Source organism: Oryctolagus cuniculus, chromosome 7, assembly GCF_051225735.1.
Source record: "Oryctolagus cuniculus isolate XC-2025 breed Fujian yellow rabbit chromosome 7, ASM5122573v1, whole genome shotgun sequence".
NCBI lineage: Eukaryota > Metazoa > Chordata > Mammalia > Lagomorpha > Leporidae > Oryctolagus > Oryctolagus cuniculus.
The window spans coordinates 8,725,241-8,745,861 of record NC_142873.1 but is presented as its reverse complement, the minus strand read 5'-3'; the positions used below and the strand labels follow the sequence as shown (position 1 = coordinate 8,745,861).

At 44.9% G+C, this 20,621-nt stretch overlaps 1 protein-coding gene across 5 annotated transcripts in view; it reads left to right on the top strand.

Annotated features, from left to right (window-relative positions):
* The window catches only part of ABL2 (ABL proto-oncogene 2, non-receptor tyrosine kinase), a 110,895-nt gene that overhangs the window by 29,547 nt on the left and 60,727 nt on the right, over positions 1–20,621 (top strand). The window contains exon 1 of one of the 5 annotated variants that reach the window (XM_089299452.1): positions 6,764–7,093. The exons of the other annotated variants lie outside the window; for them this stretch is intronic. The gene's annotated coding sequence lies outside the window, so the exon portion shown is untranslated. Of the gene's footprint in view, positions 1–6,763; positions 7,094–20,621 lie in introns of those variants that run through there. 5 annotated transcript variants of the gene reach the window in all.

Sequence of the window (20,621 nt, the reverse complement as noted above, 5' to 3'; positions counted from 1 at the left end):
TTCTTAAAATACACATTTTTCAAAGTACATTTTGAAGGTCCTTTGTATGTATTTGATTTAGACATAAGCTTTTTTACTGTATTATTATTACTATTTTTTTTGACAGGCAGAGAGGACAGTGAGAGAGACAGAGAGAAAGGTCTTCCTTTTGCCGTTGGTTCGCCCTCCAATGGCCGCCGCGGCCAGCGCACTGTGCTGATCCGATGGCAGGAGCCAGGTGCTTCTCCTGGTCTCCCATGCGGGTGCAGGGCCCAAGCACTTGGGCCATCCTCCACTGCACTCCCTGGCCACAGCAGAGAGCTGGCCTGGAAGAGGGGCAACCGGGACAGAATCCGGCGCCCCGACCAGGACTAGAACCCGGTGTGCTGGCGCCACAAGGCGGAGGATTAGCCTAGTGAGCCACGGTGCCGGCCTTTTTACTGTATTATTTTATTATCCCCTAGGTTCCATTGTTGCCATTAAGAAGGTAACACAGAATAATTGTCTTTCCTGGACACAGTCTGTTCTTTCTACCCTGTTTTTTTGTATCTTAGGTTTTTACTACAAAGTAACTAGAAATATGAATTTCTTATTTATCCTGCTAGCAGTTCTTTGTGCTCTGTGAAACTGTAGCAGTTTCAGAAAAGTCACAGCATTTTTATTTTCTGTTGCCTCTTACTAATTTTCCTAAATTTTTTTTAAAGTTTTTTTTTTTTTTTTTTTCTTTTTTACTGTTGCTAGCATTGTGGTGTAGTGGGTAAAGTTGGGCAAACCTCGGGGCTGGTGCTGTGGTACACCAGGTTAATCCTCCACCTGTGGCGCTGGCATCCCATATGGGCACCGGTTCTAGTCCCGGTTGCTCCTCTTCCAGGCCAGCTCTCAGCTGTGGCCCGGGAGGGCAGTAGAAGATGGCCCAACTGCTTGGGCCCCTGTACCCCCATGGGAGACCAGGAGGAAACACCTGGCTCCTGGCTTCAGATCAGCGGAGTTCTGGCCATTGTGGCCATTTGGGGAGTGAACCAATGGAAGGAAGACTTTTCTCTCTGTCTCTCTCTCTCTCTCACTGTCTGTAACTCTACCTGTCAAGTAAATAAATAAAATCTTAAAAAAAAAGTTGGGGCCGGCGCCGCAGCTCAATAGGCTAATCCTCCGGCTTGCGGTGCCAGCACACCAGGTTCTAGTCCTGGTCGGGGCGCCAGATTCTGTCCCGGTTGCCCCTCTTCCAGGCCAGCTCTCAGCTGTGGCCAGGGAGTGCAATGGAGGATGGCCCAAGTACTTGGGCCCTGCACCCCATGGGAGACCAGGAGAAGCACCTGGCTCCTGCCATTGGATCAGCGCGGTGCGCCAGCTGCATTGGCCATTGGAGGGTGAACCAACGGCAAAGGAAGACCTTTCTGTCTCTCTCTCTCTCTCACTGTCCACTCTGCCTGTCAAAAATAAAAAGTTGGCCAAACCTGCAGTGCTGGCATCCTATATGGGTACTGGTTTGCCTCCTGGCCGCTCCATTTCCAATCCAGCTTCCCACTATGGTGTGGGAAAAGCAGCAGCAGATGACCCAAGTGCTTGCGCCCCTCCCACTCATGTGAGAGACCTGGATGAAGCTCCTGGCTTTGGCTTGACCCATTGCTGGCCATTGTGACCATCTGAGGAGTGAACCAACAGATAGAAGATCTCTCTATTGTGGACTTAGGTCATCTTCCACTGCCTTCCCAGGCACATGAGCAGTGAGCTGGATCCAGAGTGGAGCAGCCAGTACTTGAACCAGCACCCATGTGGGATGCCAGCATCACAGGCCACTTAATGCTCATCTTAATGTAACAGAATTCTTGGGAAGGATTGTATTTGAAACACTGGAAACAATATTTTATGAAGAACATGTTTCTGTCTTGCTAGGCTCCCATTGTTTTCACAGTTGTGAAGTTTACAAAAGATAGTGTTAACATTGCTTTTCCATGGGGGGAAATGTACTTTTAGGTTGGAGTGTAAGTGAATTTCTTATTATCAGAGAGTTAACAAGTCTGTCCACTAGGGGATACTCCAGTATTTGGGAAGAAAATCCAGTTGCTGCTACAGTTTAGAAGTCATCTCCCACCTACTAGAACTGTTACTTTCCTCTGTGTGTGTGTGTGTGTGTGTGTGTATGTGTATGTATATAAAGTAAACTTTTAGAGATAGTTTGGGCTATTAATTTGACAATAACATTTCTGTTTAGGAAAAATTTGCTACATTTTTAAAGTGTAGAAATTCATTGGCCACTTTTTCTGGTGGTATTGCCTCATTGACTTGAGCATTTTACAAAAGCTGTGTTTTTTTTTTTTTCCTTTTTATAGAATAATGGTTCCCAATTTTTTTTAAAGATTGATTTATTTGAAGAGTTAGAGATCTTCCATCTGCTGGTTCACTCCCTGAGTGGCTGCAGTGGCCAGGGCTGGGCCAGGGTGAAGCCAGGAGCTTCATCCGTGTCTTCCATGTAGCATGTGGGTACAGGGGTCCGAACGCTCGGGCTGTCCTGAGCTGCTTTTCCCAGGCCATTAGCAGGGAGCTGAGTCGGAAATGGCGAGCAGGGAAATGAACTGGTGGCCTCAGGAGATGCCAGCGTTGCAGATGGTGGCTCTACCTGCTGTTCCACAATGCCACCCACCCCCACCCCCCTGCTGGCCAGTTATTTTCTAAGTTTTACTCTTCCTTGGAAAGATGGAAGAGCTGATACTTGTTTTGAGTTTGTTACAGTTTTTCCCATTGTATCATGTGGATATACACATTTATCTTAGAAAGTATAAAATGTGTGTGGATATACACATTTGTCTTAGAAAATATGAAATGTGACCTTAGATTCATCCAGTGAGGACGGTCAACAGTTCATGTTGCTATATTAACAGAGTTGAATATTCTGATTTTTCTTTCTGATTAAGTAAACATACAATATGACTATGCTTTGAAGAAAGATATATAAAAAACTGGGTTCTGTATTTGAAGTAGCAAAATTTCAAGAAAAGAATTTAGATCTTTATTAGGAAAAGGTAAGATTTACTATTTCAGAGAATACTTAGGTTAACTGAAAACTTGGTCTTCTTCTTCTTTTTTTTTTTTTTTTTTTTTTGGTGAAAGGGTTGTATGTGAGATTCACTTTTTTTTTGTTGTGTTCCTATACCTAGTGAAATGGAAAAAGAGCTAGAACATGTTGGGATGCTGAAGTCTTCTAGTTGTTTGTCTGGTAGGTGACTGGCATGTGCAAGATGCTAGCTGTGTGTACCTGCGGTGGGATGAGAACTGAAGTAAACCTCTGGACTGTTTCCACAAGCAGTTGTGTAACCACTGCATATAGTTAAGTTCCCTGCTGTATACAGTGACCAACCAATGAGGGAAATATCATTGGTCCATATTTTGTTGCATTTTTAAAAGATTTATTAATTTGAGAGGCAAGAGTTGCAGATAGAGGGAGAGACAGAATGAAAGGTCTTCCATCTGCTGGTTCATCCACCCAAATGGCTGGGCCGATCTGAAGTCAGGAGATGGGAGCTTCTTGTGGGTCTCCCATGTGAGTGCAGGGGCCCAAGGAGTTGGGCCGTCCTCTGCTGCTTTCCCAGGCCATCAGCAGGGAGCTGGGTCAGAAGAGGAGCAGCCAGGTCTCAAACCAGCACCCACATGGGATGCTGGCGTCACAGGCAGAGGCTTAACCTACTATGCCACAGTGCTGACCCCTTTTGTTGCATTTTGACTGTAGGCTAAAGGTAAAATATCAGAGTATCACAGTCATTCTTCTACTTTTATACTTTTTATTTTCAATAAAAACTTTTTTTCTTAAAGGAAACATAAAAGAAAGATCATTTATGGTGTTTTGCTTAGGTCCAAACTTAATTTTTATATGACAGTTTCCAGTTGACTCATTTTCTCTCTCATTCCAGTTGAGGGGAGTGAGTGTTCTCTCAGTTAAAGTCTTAGCAGAGGATAGATAATATAAGTGATGGGAAAATAATGTGTATATAAAGTGGTTTCATACAGAAGGTTTAAGGTTAATATAGGAGAGTTGGAAAGTATACTGCCTTATTTGGATTTGAAAAGCAGAGCAGTAGTCTGTCACCATGCAGCTGACCGAAATCAGTGCATGTTCCTTATAATTATGGTTTTGTAGTTCTTATCCTTCATGACATAATAAAAGTATAAAGTTCTGGGAAGGCTATTATGTCTAATATTGGTCAGTGAAGGATTTCATTACGATTATCATTCTGGATTTCCTCTAAATTTTTTTTTTTCCGTTTTATATGGCAGAGAAGGATTGAGCAAGAGAGGAGAGATAGAGACACCTGCTCAGAGATCGTCCTTCTGCTCGTTCACTTCCCAAATACCTGCAACAACTAGGGTGGGGCTGGCCAGAACCAAGAGCCTGGCAACTCGGGCAGGAGCCCAGGAGTCCACTTGGGTCTCCCATGTGGTTGGCGGTGATCCAAGTACTTTAACCATCACCTGCTGTCTTTCAGGGTGTGTATTAGCCAGAAACTAGAATTGGAAGTGGAGCCAGGATACGGACCAGGCAATCCGCAATGGGATGTGGGCACCCCAGGTGGCATCTTAACAGTGGTGTCAAACACCTGCCTTTCTTCCTGTGCCCGAGAGGAACACTGAGAACCGGGCTGTCTTTTTATCTCAACAGGCAACTAGCTATGGTTAGAAAGGATTCACTGCTTCTACTTTTTCCTTCTTAGTCTTTTTCCCACTCAGTGTGATTATCAGGTATAGGATCTTAAATTCTGGAAACACTGTGTAACTCCTGACATAATTATTACTGGCTTTGATGATAAAGTTTCTTTTTAAATTTTTTCGTTTACTGGGAGCCGGTGCTGTGGTGTACTGGGTAAAGCTGCTGCCTGAGGTGTCGGCATCTCATATGGGTGCCGGTTCATGTCGCAGTTGCTCTACTTCTGATCTAGCTTCCTGCTCATGTGCCTGGGAAAGCAGTGGAAGCTGGCCCAAGTCCTTGGGCTCCTGCACCCACCTGGGAGACCTGGGTGAAGCTCCTGGCTTCAGCCTGGCCCAGCCCAAGCCATTGTGGCCATTTGGGGAGTGAACTAGCAGATGGAAGATCTCGTTCTGTCTCTGTCTCTCATTCTCTGTAGCTCTGACTTTCGAATAAATACATAAGTCTTTAAGAAATTACTTAGTTAGGAACAGGAGGAGCTGGACAAAGGGGGAATTTTTATTCCCTGCTTTACATTCCAAATGCAGCTGCTGTGACTGGGCTGGGCTAAAACGAGGAGCTGGGACTGCAGAGCTTGGGTCTCCCACGCGGATGACAGGAGCCCCGTCACTTGAGCAATCCCAGCTTCCTCCTGGGTCTGCAGTGGCGGGAGGTTGCAGTTGGGAGCTGTAGCTGAGAATCTAACTCGGGTAGTCCAGTGTGGGAAGCAGGCATCTTAACTGCTAGGCCAAATGCCTGTTCCCTGGTGGCAAAGTTTCTGATAACAATGAAACCCGTGCGCACTGTGAAATACATATTTGGTACTGTTCCTTTCTTGGCCAAAAAAGCCTCCTGAAGCCATTGGGAAGAGTGTCTTTTGTCTGGGAGCTGGTCACTGCATAGCCTAAAGGTATAATAGGAGATTTAGGACTTTGAGTCCTACCCCCAGTATCAGGTGTAAGAATTGATCACCAATGGCCAGTGTTTTGGTCGGTTGCACCTGTGTAATGAAGCCGCCTATAAAAGGCCAAAGGGCTGGGGTCAGAGCCCTTCCAGCTAGGGTGAAAGGGGCCTTGCAGCAATTCGTCTCTTAAGTCGCACTGTTCATCTGCAGTTTTGTAATATCCTTTATAATAAATGGTAAATGTAAGTAAAGTGTTGCCCTGAGTTATGTGAGCCAGTCTACAAATCACTTGAACCAAAGAAGGGGGTTGTGAGAACCCCGATTTATAGCTTTGATCAGGTCACCACCTGCGTTTGCAACTGGCATCTGAAGTGGGGACTGTCTTGTGGGACTGAGCCCTCAACTTGAGGGTGTCAGCACTGAGTAAAATTGTAGGACACCCAGCTGGTGTCTACTGGAGAATGAAGAATGACTTGCCTGGTGTAGCGGAAATTCCTCCACATATCTGGTGTCAGAAATGTTGTGTTGAGACTAATAAGAGCACATTGAGTTTTTGGTATCTTCATATTTTTTTCATATCTTCAGATTTTATAATTAGTAAAAATATTGTACTTTTTGATGGGTGTCTTACTCTATGTAAATGGACTAATGTGTGTAGCTAAAAAACTCAAAGTAATTCTAGTTGTAAAGTGATACAGAGTAAGGAAACATTTAAGAAGGGACCATTTAACTCCTTTTACTGTGAGAAATTCCTGAAGAATCTTCTTAGAATACCTCCAGAACATGTAGAATGTCGTATTTTTGCCATCTTGAAAATGCAGAATTGAACTGGAAAGTTAATGTAATTTGGGCATCATTATTACTATTAAATTAAGTTTTGTTTTGAAGAGTTAATACATTAATGTGGATCAGAATTTAAAAGGTATACATTTAATCTCCCTCTATCTCCCTTCAGCTACTCAGTCTCCTTCCCTCGAGGCAATCAATATTCCATTTGAGACATGCTTTAGCATTTATTATTGAAAGACTTCTTTGGTATGCATGAATAATTGAGGTTGACGGCACAGCTTCTGGAGTCCAGCGTTTTTTAAGTTTTCATTTGCTCAGCAGTTAGTGCGCATGCCCCAGCCACTCTGTTGGCACCGACTGTGGCAGTGAACAAGTCACAGCCCGGTCTGGCTGGGGAGTGCGGTGTGGTGGGTGGAGACACTTGTTTACCACCCTGAGCAGCTCTAATCTGAAAACCCAAAATCCGCCTGGCTCTGAAATCTGAAACTTTCTGAATGCTGACGTGATGTTCAAAAAGCTTTAGATTTTGTAGCATTACAGGACTTGAGATTTTCAGATTGGGGATGCTCAGACAGTGAAGTCTATGCTAATATTCCAAAATCGGAAAAGCTCTCAAATCTGAAATCCTGTGGCTCCAAGCTTTCGGGATAAGGGACACTCTCCCTGTCAGGTGGTGAGTTCTAAGAAGACAGAGCTGGATAAAGGGACAGAGCGGTCGTGGAGGTGCTGTTTCACAGAACGCCGTGGTGAGTGACGTTTGAGTAGAGGGTTGTGGCCTGAAGGACTCAGGCTTGGGACAGGCGTGTGTCCCTCCAGAAAGACTGGAGAGGACTGAGTGTGGAAAGGTAACAGGGGATAATATATAAAAAGAGAAAGGAGGGGGGGAAACTGTTCAGGGGTGGGGATTGGGGCTGCTGATGGCTGTCATCAGGAGTTAGGATTTTACTCTGGGTTAGATGGGAGTTGATTGGAGGGTCTATAAGCAGTCTGGCTGCTCTGTGGAGAAAGGAGAAAAGCACAGAGCAGTTAGGAGTCTACAACGGCCCTAGAATTTGTAACACTGCGCTAGGTAACAGTGGACTTCATCAGATGTAGTAAGGTGTAATTATTCCTCTAGATTTGACTTTGACTCTTGAATAAGAGGGGCACAAAGCAAAAATGAACTCATAATGTAGAATTATATCTTAAAATGGTAATTTTAGGAATTATAGATAAACTTTATAGTTATTTAAATTTGTATAGATTCCCCCAAGTATCACTTGTATCTTGAAGAAATATAGTCAGACTCTCAAAAGTAACTCTAGTACTTTTCTAAAAATTTTTAAAAAGATATTTATTTACTTATTTGCAAGGCAGAACCATCTGTTGGTTCACTCTCCAAATGGCCACAGTGACCTGGGCTGGGCCAGACCAAAGCTAGGAGCCAGGAGCTTCACCTGGGACTAACATATGGATACAGGGGCCCAAGGATTTGGGCCGTCCTCTGCTGTTTTCCCAGGCACATTAGCAGGGAGCTCGACTGGAAGTGGAGCAGCTGGGACTTGAACTGATGCACATATGGGACGCCAACACTGCAGGCTTAACCTGCTGTGCCACAGTGCCAACCCCCTTTACAATTTTTAGTTTTATCATTTGAGAGAGAGACAGACACACAGACACAGAAGTAAACTGTGTCCCGCTGGCTTACTTCCTAAATTCGTGTAACAGCTAGGGCTGGACACAGAGCCAGGAACTAGGAACTCTGGTTACTTGAGCCATCACTGCTGCTTCCCTGGGGTTGTGTTGTTAGGAAGCTGGAGGCGGGGACTGAACCCAGTTGCACCCATGTGGGACCCAGGCATCTAAAGCCCTAGGCTGGACGCCTGCTCCATCTAACGCCTTTTACAGTTACATCAGAGAAGGAGGCACACACTTTCCCTTGGGTGTCCCTGAAAAGGCTGTGGTGCACAGTTTTGGTGAAGAAATATTAGTTTCTGGGTTTTTTTCTCCATTTTGACTTGATGACATTTTCAATTTGAAACTGTTTTGGTTTTTATAATGTGTATCAAAATGCTACAAAGTATTTAAAAGACAGAATCCTTAGAGAGACTTTAAGCAAGCAGGTTGCTGGTGATGAAAATACATGGAATATAAAAATGTCAACATGTAAAATTTAAACTTTCAAGTGACTGAATAATATGCCTAAATTTGCTAGCAAACCTGCTGTGTCTGATTGTGGAAAGGAAGTGCAACATAGGGATAAATCTGAAATATGAGGATCTTAGAACTCAATATCTAATTGGGTGAAGAGAGGCACTTTGAATCAAAAATGAAATCTTAGATAAGGGAGACATAAAGACCAGACATGTTAAACATATAGGAAACAGAAAAGCGAAGTGGATATTGTAAAGCACATTAAACCATAAATGATAGTATTAGAAAATGAAAGTTAAAGGGAAAGCCCATCATATTTAGAATTCAGGACAAGCTGAAGGGCAGGCATTGTGGCATGGCAGGTTAAGCCATTGCTGGAGACATTGAATCCTGTATGGAAGTGCCGGTTCAAGTCCCAGCCCCTCTGCTTCTGGTCCAGCTTCGTGCTGATGCGCCTGGGAAGCAGCAGATGACAGTTCAAGTGTTCGCGCCCCTGCCTTCCTAGTGGGAGACCCAGATGGAGCTCCTGGCCCAGCCCTGGCTGTTAGGAGCATTTGAGGATTGAACCAGCAAATAGAAGATCTTTGTTGCTCTGCCTTTCAAATAAATAAAATAATAAATATGTTCTTACTTGTATTATTTTTGAAAAGAGTTATTTATTTATTTGAAAAAGTGAGAGGGAGGGAGGGAGAGAGATGTTCCGTCCACTGATTCACTCCCTAGATGGCCGTAATGGCCGGAGCTGGGCCAGACCGAAGTCAGGAGCTTCCTTTAGGTCTCTCACATGGACACATGGGCCCAAGCACTTGGGCCATCTTCCGTTGCTTCTCCCAGGCCGTTAGCAGGGAGCTGGATTGGAAGTGCAGCAGTTAGGACTCAAACCAGCACCCATATGGGATGCTGGTATCTCAGGAGGTGGCTTTACCTGCTATGCCACGATGCAAGCCCCAGTAAATATTTTTAAAAAGCAGTTGCTTAAAGAAAAAACTTAAAATATTTCTTAGGATTTTCTGGATCTGGTTAAGTTTAGAAGGTATTGAGATGGCTAACATAGCCATATATACAAATTCTAAAAGAACTCTGAAAAAAATTCCATATCTGTTGTATTACTTATTAAGTAGGTATTGCCTAAAGGGCATCACTAATTTATTTTTTTTAAAGATTTATTTTATTTATTTGAAAGAGTTACAGAGAGAGGTAGTAACAGAGAGAGGGGTCTTTCATCTGCTGGTTCACTCTCTAGATGGCCTCAACGGCCAGAACCGCGCTGATCTGAAGCCAGGAGCTTCTTCCGGGTCTCTCACATGGGTGCAGGGGCCCAAGGACTGGCCATCCTCCACTGCTTTCCCAGGCCATAGCAGAGAGCTGGATCAGAAGTGGAGCAGCCGGGACTCACACCAGCGCCTGTATGGGATGCCGGCGCTTCAGGCCAGGGCTTTAACCCACTGCACCACAGCACCAGCCCCCCCTAATTACTTTTAATTTTCATTAATTTGGTTTGCTTGTCCAGGTTTCCTAAAATCTGACTTATAATGTAGCATTAAGTATTTCAAGTTGGTAGTTTAGAAGGTAATTTTCAGGAGCTTTAGAAATTACAGAAGGAACTTTATCCAAGGAAAGCAGCTTGTGTTCTTATTAGTATGTTATTGTTACACTCTTCCATGGTTTATTATTCTTGCCACAATATTTATGTACCGCTGTTTCTTTTAGCCACAGATAGTGTAATGCTGCCTTTAATGATAGTGTATGTACTTTTTATTTATGTTTAGAAACATGAAAATATGGCATGCCCTAGCTTGGTTTATTGAATTATGAATTTTTAAACTGAAAATAATTTTCAAGTGATCATTGCCCCTGCTTCTTTTTACGGATGGAGAAATGAAATATAATGCTAAATCTCCCTAACCTAATGTGGTGAACATAAGTCTAGAACTTCGGTATTCTGGCTTCTGGTTCAGGCTCTACAATATCTTGCCTTATGTTTGCTTTGTATATTTTCATTATTTCAGTTATACATTAGCAAAGACGGGAGTTTTGTTATATTGCTGTTTTGTAATTAATCAACTTCAGTTCTTTATGCATATTTATTTAGCTGCTGCATATTGAGAAAGTAATAGCCTGTGGTTGTCTTCTTCCAGGTAAAACCTGACTTCTAATTCCTAGGAATTTATTATTTATCAAAGCCTTTTAATTTTTTAAAAAAGATTTATTTTATTTATTTGAAAGAGTAAGAGACAGAGACATCTGCTGGTTCATGCCGCAAATAACAGCAATGGCGGGGGCTGGGCCAGGCTGAAGCCAGGAGCTTCTTTGATGGGTGGGGTACAAGGCCTCAAGCACTTGGGTCATCCTCCGCTGCTTTCTCAGGTGCTTAGCCGAGAGCTGGATTGGAAGTGGAGTAGCCGGGGTTTGAACCCATGTGGGATACTGGCCCTGCCGGCCACAGAACCTTTTGATTTTAATTGCCAGCATCATGGTTGTGTTTATTGCTATCCTATTTAATTATTTATTTATTCCCCACTTTTATTTGATGTAATATTTGGGAAAAATGTAAAAAAGGACTGATATTTCCCAATTCAGTGAGATCAAAATGAAACAAGCAACAAAACAATATTTGGGATTTTAATTTCTCACCCTTTACTGTATTTATTTTTATTTGAATTAGTATTTTGCATTTTAAAATTTATTTGCGAGGGACTGGCGCTGTGGCATAGTAGGTAGAGCCGCTGCCTGCAATGCCATCATCTCTTATGGGCGCCTGTTTGAGCCCCAGCTGCTCCACTTCTTATTCAGCTGTCTGCTATGGCCTGGGAAAGCAGTGGAAGATGGCCCAAGTCCTTGGGCCCCTGTATCCACATGGTAGACCCTGTAGAAGCTACTGGCTCCTGGCTTCAGATAGGCTCAGCTCTGGCCGTTGGGGCCATCTGGGGAGTGAACCAGTGGATGCAAGACCTGTTTCTCTCTCTGCCTCTCTGTAACTCTGCCTTTCAAATAAATAAATCTTTTTTTTTAAAAAAACTTATTTACGAGTGTTAAGTATGCACAGTGTAAGTGAAAATTGGTCTGTTAAAACTTCATAGAGGGCCCATAGCAGGCCAAGTGGTTAACATGCTGCTTGAGATGCTGGCATTTCGTGTCAGAGTGCCTGGGTTCAAGTCCTGGCTCTGCTCCTGCCTCCAGCTTCCTGCTAACGTGTACCCTGGAAGGCAGTGGTGATGGCTCATGTACTTGGGTCCCTGCCACTCCATAGAAGACCTTAATTGAGTTTTAGGCTCCTGGCTTAGGTCTGGCCGTTGCAGGTATATGAAGAGTGGACCAGTGGATGGGAGGTCTCTCTGTCTGTCTGCCTTCCAAAGAAAAACCTTATAGAGCCTTATTAATTTCAATAAAACAGACCAGTTGGGCTTTGTAGGATGATTGGTCCATGGAATATTTTAGGATATTCATTACTAATTTTTTAAAAAAGATTTTATTATTATTATTTTTTGACAGAGTTAGAGAGACAGAGAAAAAGGTCTTCCTTCTGTTGGTTCACCCCCCAAATAGCCATGGATTATTTTAGGATATTCATTACTAATTTTTTAAAAAAGATTTTATTATTATTATTTTTTGACAGAGTTAGAGAGACAGAGAAAAAGGTCTTCCTTCTGTTGGTTCACCCCCCAAATAGCCGCTACAGCTGACGCTGTGCAGAGCCAGGTGCTTCCTCCTGGTCTCCCATGTGGGTGCAGGGCCCAAGCACTTGGGCCATCCTCCACTGCACTCCCGGGCCAGCAGAGAGCTGGACTGGAAGAGGAGCAACCGGGACAGAACCAGCACCCCAACCAAGACTAGAACCCAGAGTGCTGGCCAGCTCTGCAGCTCATTAGGCTAATCACCCGCCTGCGGCGCCGGCACCCGGGTTGCAGGTGTGAGGTCCAGTGTCGGCCCAAAGACCTCTACCCCGAGGCTCCTAGTCCAAGGCTGCTGCAGCTAGTCAGCCACACGAGGTGTTGGTTGGAAGGAACTTCTGGAGTTCCTCTGCCTCACAGGTGTGTGCCCTGGTGGGGTGGCTCATCTGTGTATTACCTCGTGTGGGCTGATGTCAGGAACTTTGTGTATGGGGATTCACCGCTGACCTATGAAGCGGTCCCAGTGCTTAGGTCCATGTCTGCGGCTGGAACCCTAGACTTGCTGCACTGTCAGGCAGTGGTGCACGCTGGCAGGACGGTTTGGTGTGTATCACCGCTGGCCTCGTGTAGATCCAGTGTGCAGCCCTAGGATGGGGCAGGGCTGGTGACTGTGAGACCTAGGTGTGTCCCAGCCTAGTACCAGCCTGGGCAGCCAAGGAGCTGCCTGAATCACCGTTCTATCCTTGGGAAGCCCACAAGGAGCCACAGGACTGGGTCTTGGGACTCAGTGCCGGCTGGGCTGGTAAAACCCAACGCTGGGCAGATTCTGAGGATCCCTTTCCTGTCTCTCCAGGCCGTACCTGGAGCCTCTGCATCTGCCCATTGCCAAACGGAGCCCTGTGGCCCCGGTTGACTGGACTTAGATTCCAACCAGCACCTCGTGTGGCTGACTAGCTGCAGCAGCCTTGCACTAGGAGTCCCTCTCAGCAGCAGTGTCGGCTTGATCCCCCTGGGCTGGGCTGGGCTGGGCTGGTGGGCCGTGGGCTTTGAGTGGGCTAGTGTTGTGTGGGCGGCCTAGGACTAGGTGGCTGGGCCTTCCTGCATCCCAGGGGCAAGGACTGCTTTCTGGACACCCAGCTGGTTCATTCTGAGTGGCATACCTACTGCAGATTTGGGACAAATCTCAGCCAAGGGTGTTACTGAGGGAGTGACTGCTAACCCCAACTTAGAGCGCCACCTAGTGCTTAAGTGTTAAAAGTGTCCACAGGCTCAAAGGAAATCATCAGACTGCTTAGAATTTCTGGAAGGAGAGCCATCAAGGGAGCCAGATTATAAAGTTAGATGCCAGCAAGCACCAGGAACTCCCAGGGAATCAGGACCTCACCTGACAATAAGGTACGGTAAACCAGTCACTTGGTTTTGGCATTGTCATGCTCAGATGAGCAGTGGGAAGTGTGTCAGAAGTCAGGAGAACACAGAGAAGAGATGTAGTGCTCTAACAGAGGGCTTTGACTGGGACATAGATGCTTTAAGAATTAAGACAGGACATCCATTGTGTGAAACAGTGTGGCAGTGCCTCAGAAAACTAAACACGAACCGCTACGTGAGCAGCAGTCCCATTCTGAGTGTCTATGCAAGGGAACTGCAATCCATCTGTCGGAGACGTTTGCACTCCCATGTTTGCAAGGTGTTCGGCGCATATCAGATCTTCCCAGCAGACGAATCAATTAATTCACAAGCTTTTATTGGGATTCTGCTCCCGGGCGAGGTTCCCGGATCCCAACAGAGCGGGGGCCGGCGTCAGACATTGGGAGGGCTGCTTTTATAGATTCAGGGTGTGGGGGTTAAAGGTTGAGGCGGGTCTGATCCTCATTGGTTGACCTTTAGGCACTGCAGGGACCTTGACAAGGACTTTTCTTCCCCAGAAGTACAGGGAGGGGCTCTCCATTCCCAGAAGTGTAGGTCTTCCCTCCTTGCGTATCCCAAAGCTACCAGTGTTGATCAGAGCACTAATCACAGTAGCCAGGCAGTGGAAACTGTCTCAGTGTTCATCATCTAAAGAATGGATAAAGAAAATGTGGCACATACACACAGTGGAATATTGCTCAGGCGTACCAAAGAAAAGTCGTGTCATTTGCAGCAACATGGATGAAGCTGGAGGCCATTGTGTTAAGTAAGCCAGGCACAGGAAGACAAATATCACATGGTCTCACACATGTGTGCAGTCTGGAAATACATAGGTGATCTCATGGAAATGATAAGTGTGGGAAGCTGCTGCTTGGGACACCCACACTGCATATCTTTGGAGTGCCTGGGATCAAGGCTCACCTGCCCCTTCCAGTCCGGCTTCCTGCTAATGTGCTAGGAGGCAGCAGAGGGTGGCTCGGGTGCTTGAGTCTCTGCCACCCCAGGGGGAGACCTGCAGGTGGTTCTTGGCTCCTAGCTGGGGTCTGGCCCAGCCCCAGCTGTTGCACTTGAGGAGTGGACCAGCAGATGGAAGATCTCTTTCTCTCTATCTCTAATGACTAAATAAATAACTTAATAACTAAATAAATCTTTAAAAGTTGTATCTGTCTGAATGTGGTTACCAGAGGCTAGAGAGAGAAGAGGGGGTAGAGGGAGGGCTTGGGAAGGGTTGATTGACAGGTACTAGGTTGTATAGCTAGGAGTAAGAAGTTGTGGGTTTCTCTTGTGCAATAGGGTGAAGAAAGATAGTGGTAATTTATTGTATGTTTATCTATTAATAAGCTAGAAGATTTTTGCTTATTTCCACTATAAAGAAATCTGAAGTGCTTGAAAGGATAATTGTCTTTACCCTCATTGGACACTATACAAAAGTATGCACGCAACAAAACGTCACGTAGTACCCCATAAATAGGTGCTATTTTTATGTCAAAGTTTTTTAAAGAAAAAAGGAAAAAAACTAAGTCCTTCAACTTAAGTGAAATTAATAATAGTAAAGTGAAATTAAAAATATCATTGTAGGCATCAGTGGTAGAATAGATAAAACACGAGTGAATCAGTGGACTTAAAGGTAGGCTGTGTGAAAAATACACAGAGCGGATAAAAGAAGAAAGAATCAAGAGCAATGAGAAAATCATGCACAAACTTTGTGACAGCACGAGAAGATCAAGGTCAGATATCAGAGTAATTGGACTTCAAGAGGGACTTGAAAACACCAAGAGTTTAGAAAGCGTATTGAATGAGAGTACACAGAACTTCCCAGACCTAAGAACCGGAGCTCTCCCGGGTTAGGAGGCCAGGGGTCACTGTCAGTATAAACCCAGCCACGTGTACCTCTTATAAAAACAGGATTCTCAAAGCTGCCAGAGGAAAGAAACAAGACATGTAAAGGGGTCCCAGGTCCCAGTTCTTGTGACCTGCAGCTGTTCAGCAGGAGCCTGATAGGCCAGGAGCCAGGGCACGGGATTTTCACAGTACTGATAGGAAAGAAAAGCCAGCCAAGAATACGGTGCCCAGCAAAGCTGTCCTTCACACACGATGGAGAGATTCCCAGATGAAGAGTGGAGAATGCATCATAGCAGACCTGTCTGGGAAGAATACTGAAGGGGATGCTTCAGCTGAAGGGAGAGATGCTAACGAGTGAGAAGAAAATACCAGATGGTGCAACACTTGCTGGTAAGGGCAGATCGAAAATGCTCTCCAACAGTAACCGTGGTACCGAAGACTAAAAAGCAAGGCATTTAAAAACAAGACGTATTCAAAGACGAGCACTGGGGCAGGAGTTTTGTGCAGCAGCTGAGATGCCGCCTCAGACACCCACACCCCACATCTGCACCTGTAACGTGCACCCTGGGAGGCAGCACTTGATGGCTCCAGTGACTGGGTTCCTGCTGCCACATGGAGACCCCAGCTGAGTTACAGGCTCTTGGCTTCGGCCTGGCCCAGCGCCAGTTGTTGCAGACATTTGGGGAGTGAAATAGTAGATTGGAGAGTCTCTCTCTGGCTCTCTCTCTCTCTCCCTCTCTCTCTGTGTCCATTTTTCTGCCTCTCAAATAAATAAAATGAATAAATACATTTTAAAAGGCATTATAGCAAAATATAAAAAAAAATAATTCAAAATATGGGGAGGAAGTACAGAGTTCTTTGTGTTTATCTCTTTTTTAGTTTCCTTGCCCATCTTTATTTGCGTGGCCAAGTTGCTGTTATTTCAAGCTAGCTATTAATAACCTTTTTTTTTTTTTTTTGGAAGCTTCGTGGTAATCACAAAGCAAAGTCTACAGTAGACTTACCAAAAGTAATAAGGAGTCAAAACACAATAGAGAAGATCTCTTAATACAAGTGAAGATTTTTAAATTAGATTGATTAATTTATTTGGAAGACAGTTATAGAGAAAGGGAGACCTTCCATCCTCTGGTTCACTCTCCAAGTGGCCGCGCATTGGCTGGAGCTGCGCCAAGCTGAAGCCAGGAACCAGGGGCTCCTTCCAGGTCTCTCACATGGTTGCCGGGGTCCTAGGACTTGGGCCATCCTCGACTGCTTTCCAAGCCCATAGCAGAGAGCTGGATCGGAAGTGGAGCAGCCAGGACTTCAGCTGGCACCCATAAGCGATGCTGGCACTGCAGGCAGCGACTTTACCTGCTATGTCATAGTGCTGACCCCACAGAGGAGGATTTTAAAAGAGAAAGAAAAAGAACTGTAATAAAGCTTAAAACTATCAAAATGGTAATAGTAAGAGTACCCATCAGTGATTACCTTGAATACAAATAGAACAAATTCTCTAATTAAAAAGCATAGTAACCAAATAGATAAAAAATAAGATTCGGCTGGCGCCGCGGCTCACTTGGCTAATCCTCCGCTTGCGGTGCCAACACCCCGGGTTCTAGTCCCGGTTGCTCCTCTTCCAGTCCAGCGCTCTGCTGTGGCCTGGGAAGGCAGTGGAGGATGGCCCAAGTGCTTGGGTCCTGCATCTGCATGGGAGACCAGGAAGAAGCACCTGGCTCCTGGCTTCGGATCGGCGCAGTGCGCCGGCCGTAGCAGCCATTTGTGGGGTGAACCAACAGAAGGAAGACCTTTCTCTCTGTCTCTCTCACTGTCTAACTCTGCCTGTCCAAAATAAATAAGTAATATTCAATGTGTGCAACATACAAGAAACTCCACCTCTGAGGGCACACGTAGACTAAAAGTGAAAGGATAGGATACGGTAGTACATTTAAGTGGACAGAAAGAAAGAAGAGTCAATACTCGGAGAGTTTGTAAATTAAAGACAGAGACATGGTCATTATGTGATGACAGAGCATTCATTCCAGCAAGTAATTACATGAGCACCCATATTCATAAAGCAGATATTAATAGGGAGATACAGACTCCAGTACAGTAACAGTAGAGGGGTTGAAAAGTCACTTCTCAAAAATGGACAGGTTATCCAGAAAGTCAGCAAGGAAGCAGCAGAGAGAAATTGCATGCTGGATCCATTGGACCTAACAGCCGTCTAAGGGACAGAGCATCCAGCAGCTGCAGGGTGCACCTTGCTCTCAGCACTCACAGCGCTGCAGGGTAGATCATGTAGTATGTCGCAAAACAAGTCTTAACAGATGTGAAAAACAGAGCTCAGATCAAGAACCTTCTCTGATTACAGTGCAGTCATAGAAATTAATAGCCAGAAACCATTTGGAAACTTCTTAAATACAGGTAAGTTAATCTTCTCTTGAACAACCGATGGATCAAGGAAGGAAATTAAAACTGTATTGAAACAAATGAAAATTTTAGAAACAAAACATTCCAAAACCTGTGAGACACAATAAAAGCACTACTAAGAGAGAAGCTTATAGCAAAATGCAGAAAAGGGAGTCAGCATTGTGGTGCACTGGGTTAAGCTGTTTAAGATGCCATAATCCCATATCTTGACGGCTTCACTATTTTTTTTTTTTTTTTTAAGTTTTGTTTGAAAGTCAGAGTCACAAAGAGAGGAGAGCCAAAGAGAGGTCTTCCATCCACTGGCTCACTCCCCAACTGGTTGCAGTGGCTGGAGCTGCACCAGTCCAAAGCCAGGAGCCAGGAGCCTCCTCTGGGTCTTCCCATGCGGGTGCAGGGGCCCAAGGCCCTGGGCCATCCTCCACTGCCTTCCCAGGCCACAGCAGAGAGCTGGATCAGAAGTGGAGCAGAGCAGCCGGGTCCTGAACCAACGCTCATGTGGGATGCCGGCACTCCCATATTCACTGCAGTGCATGCACAGGGGCCGAGAGCTGGAAACAACTTGGTGTCCCTCAGTGGATAAGCATCGTGCGCTCTGCGCACAGCAGAGTTCTCTTCAGGGTGAAATCTTACATGGAGGAGACTGGAGGCCATTATTTTAATTGCAATCAGCCAAGGTCAGAGAGATGCATGATCTCACTCATAAGTGGAATACAAAAAAACTTGATCTCATAGAAGCTGGCAGTAGAATGGTGAGAGGCTAGGGAGAGTAGCTGGGAGGGAGGGTTGGGGGCAGGTTGGTTAATGGGTACCAAGTTATAGTCAGGTGTAAGAAATTAGGAGACTGGATAATAACGTATAGTGTATTTCTCTGAAGTAAAGGATTCGGAATGTGTTCACCATAAAGAAATGTCCAATGAGGAGATAGATATGTTTGCCCTGACTAGACATAATGCGTGTATTGAAGCACCTCCTGGTACCCCACAAATACGTACAATGATTTGTCAGTTAAAAATAAGAAATTGAAGCGCCGAAGTCTTGGCTTTGCGGGACTTAGGCGAGTGGAGACTTAGCTACATGTGGTGTCTTCATCGTGAACCTAGCGGGCTTGTCCTTGAAAGGCAGCTCTCCGAGAGTGGTTCTGAAAGCCAGCGTCGGGTTCAGCTGCTCTCACTGGCGCATGGCTTGCCGCGTGAGTACGATTACGCGCGTGCTTCACCGTGGCCATCCTCCAGCTTCCCCCTGAGGCCGACCCAGTGGGATCCACCTGGTCCTGAGCTGTGATCTACCCCCGACCTCGCAAAACCTGAGTCCCAGTAAACCTCTTTCCTTGATAAGTAGACACTTCACTGCAGGAATGAAAAACTGATGATACGTGTGTGCACAGTGTCGCTGTGGAAGTCCTGGCATTCCTGCTTTAACCAATAGCTAAGGATGATTTGGTAACGTTTAAACTGTCATAGTGGTTTAAACAGGTTGAGTAGGGAAAATATTTGTACAAATGCCTTTTAAATGTTAAATAACTCTATCCTTGAACTGTTATTTAGCAAGTCAGATTTTTACAGATTTGTGGAAACAGTTTTGTTTTGTTTTTTTTTTTTTTTTTTTTTTATTTTTTTTTTTTGACAGGCAGAGTGGACAGTGAGAGAGAGAGACAGAAAGGTCTTCCTTTGCCGTTGGTTCACCCTCCAATGGCCGCCGCTGCAGCCGGCGCACCGCGCTGATCCGATGGCAGGAGCCAGGATCCAGGTGCTTTTCCTGGTCTCCCATGGGGTGCAGGGCCCAAGCACCTGGGCCATCCTCCACTGCACTCCCTGGCCATAGCAGAGAGCTGGCCTGGAAGAGGGGCAACCGGGACAGAATCCGGTGCCCCGACCGGGACTAGAACCCGGTGTGCCGGCGCCGCAAGGTGGAGGATTAGCCTATTGAGCCACGGCGCCGGCTCTGTGGAAACAGTTTTAATGCCTAAGAAATAGGACACAGTTTGTAAAACTCTGAATTAGTGAGATTCTTAAAATACCACGAAATGCTTATCTCGGAAGCATCCTATTGGCATCTAAATTGGCACAATTAATGATTTGAGCCAAAGTAGAGGAAAACATCAAAACTGCTTAATAACCAAATTGTGTTCGTGGTAGAAGAGTTGTGGAGAAACTGCTTTCTTGAGCAGCAGTAGACTAATCAGAGGCACACCTAGCAGGCTGTAATGAGTTACAAAGTGAGTCACTGGCGTGAATGTCAGTCATCATGGCAAAGGAACACCCCCCTCCCTAAGCAACCAGCATCCGTGTCTGTAAGGTGATGCACACGTGGAAATTACTGCAATAATTATATCCAATTCTGTTTTGAAAACTTGTGGCAGGAGAAACATTAGTACTTGCCTCGAGTTCCTGGAAGAATCATCTTAACTGGAAAGTATAATACAAAAATTAGTTGCAGTCCTGAGTATTGTAATAAATGTAGCTCCATAGATAGTTTGCAGTAAAAATAATACATAATAATAAAAAATTTCCTGAACCTAGAAGAGGATGATCAATTACATAATAAATGGGCTTATTGAGAGTAGTCATTTAATTTGTGTTACCAAATCTAAACCAGTTTTGATGGTTTAAAATTCTATTTTCTTATTTTTAATACATCTTTCCTGTCCATTCCTTAAATTTTTGATATATATTCTTGTATTATTTTTATACTTAAGAAAACTCTTAAATGTAATGTACATCTTCTTTATCTTTTTGTATTTTTTTCTTAATTCTGAATCTACTGTAAATGTTTTTTAAAAATGTGCTTTGGTTACTGAATTTGGCTAGGTCTCAGTTTCCTTGTTTGTAAAATGGGGATGCTATTAGCACTTACCTCAAAGAATTGTAAGGAC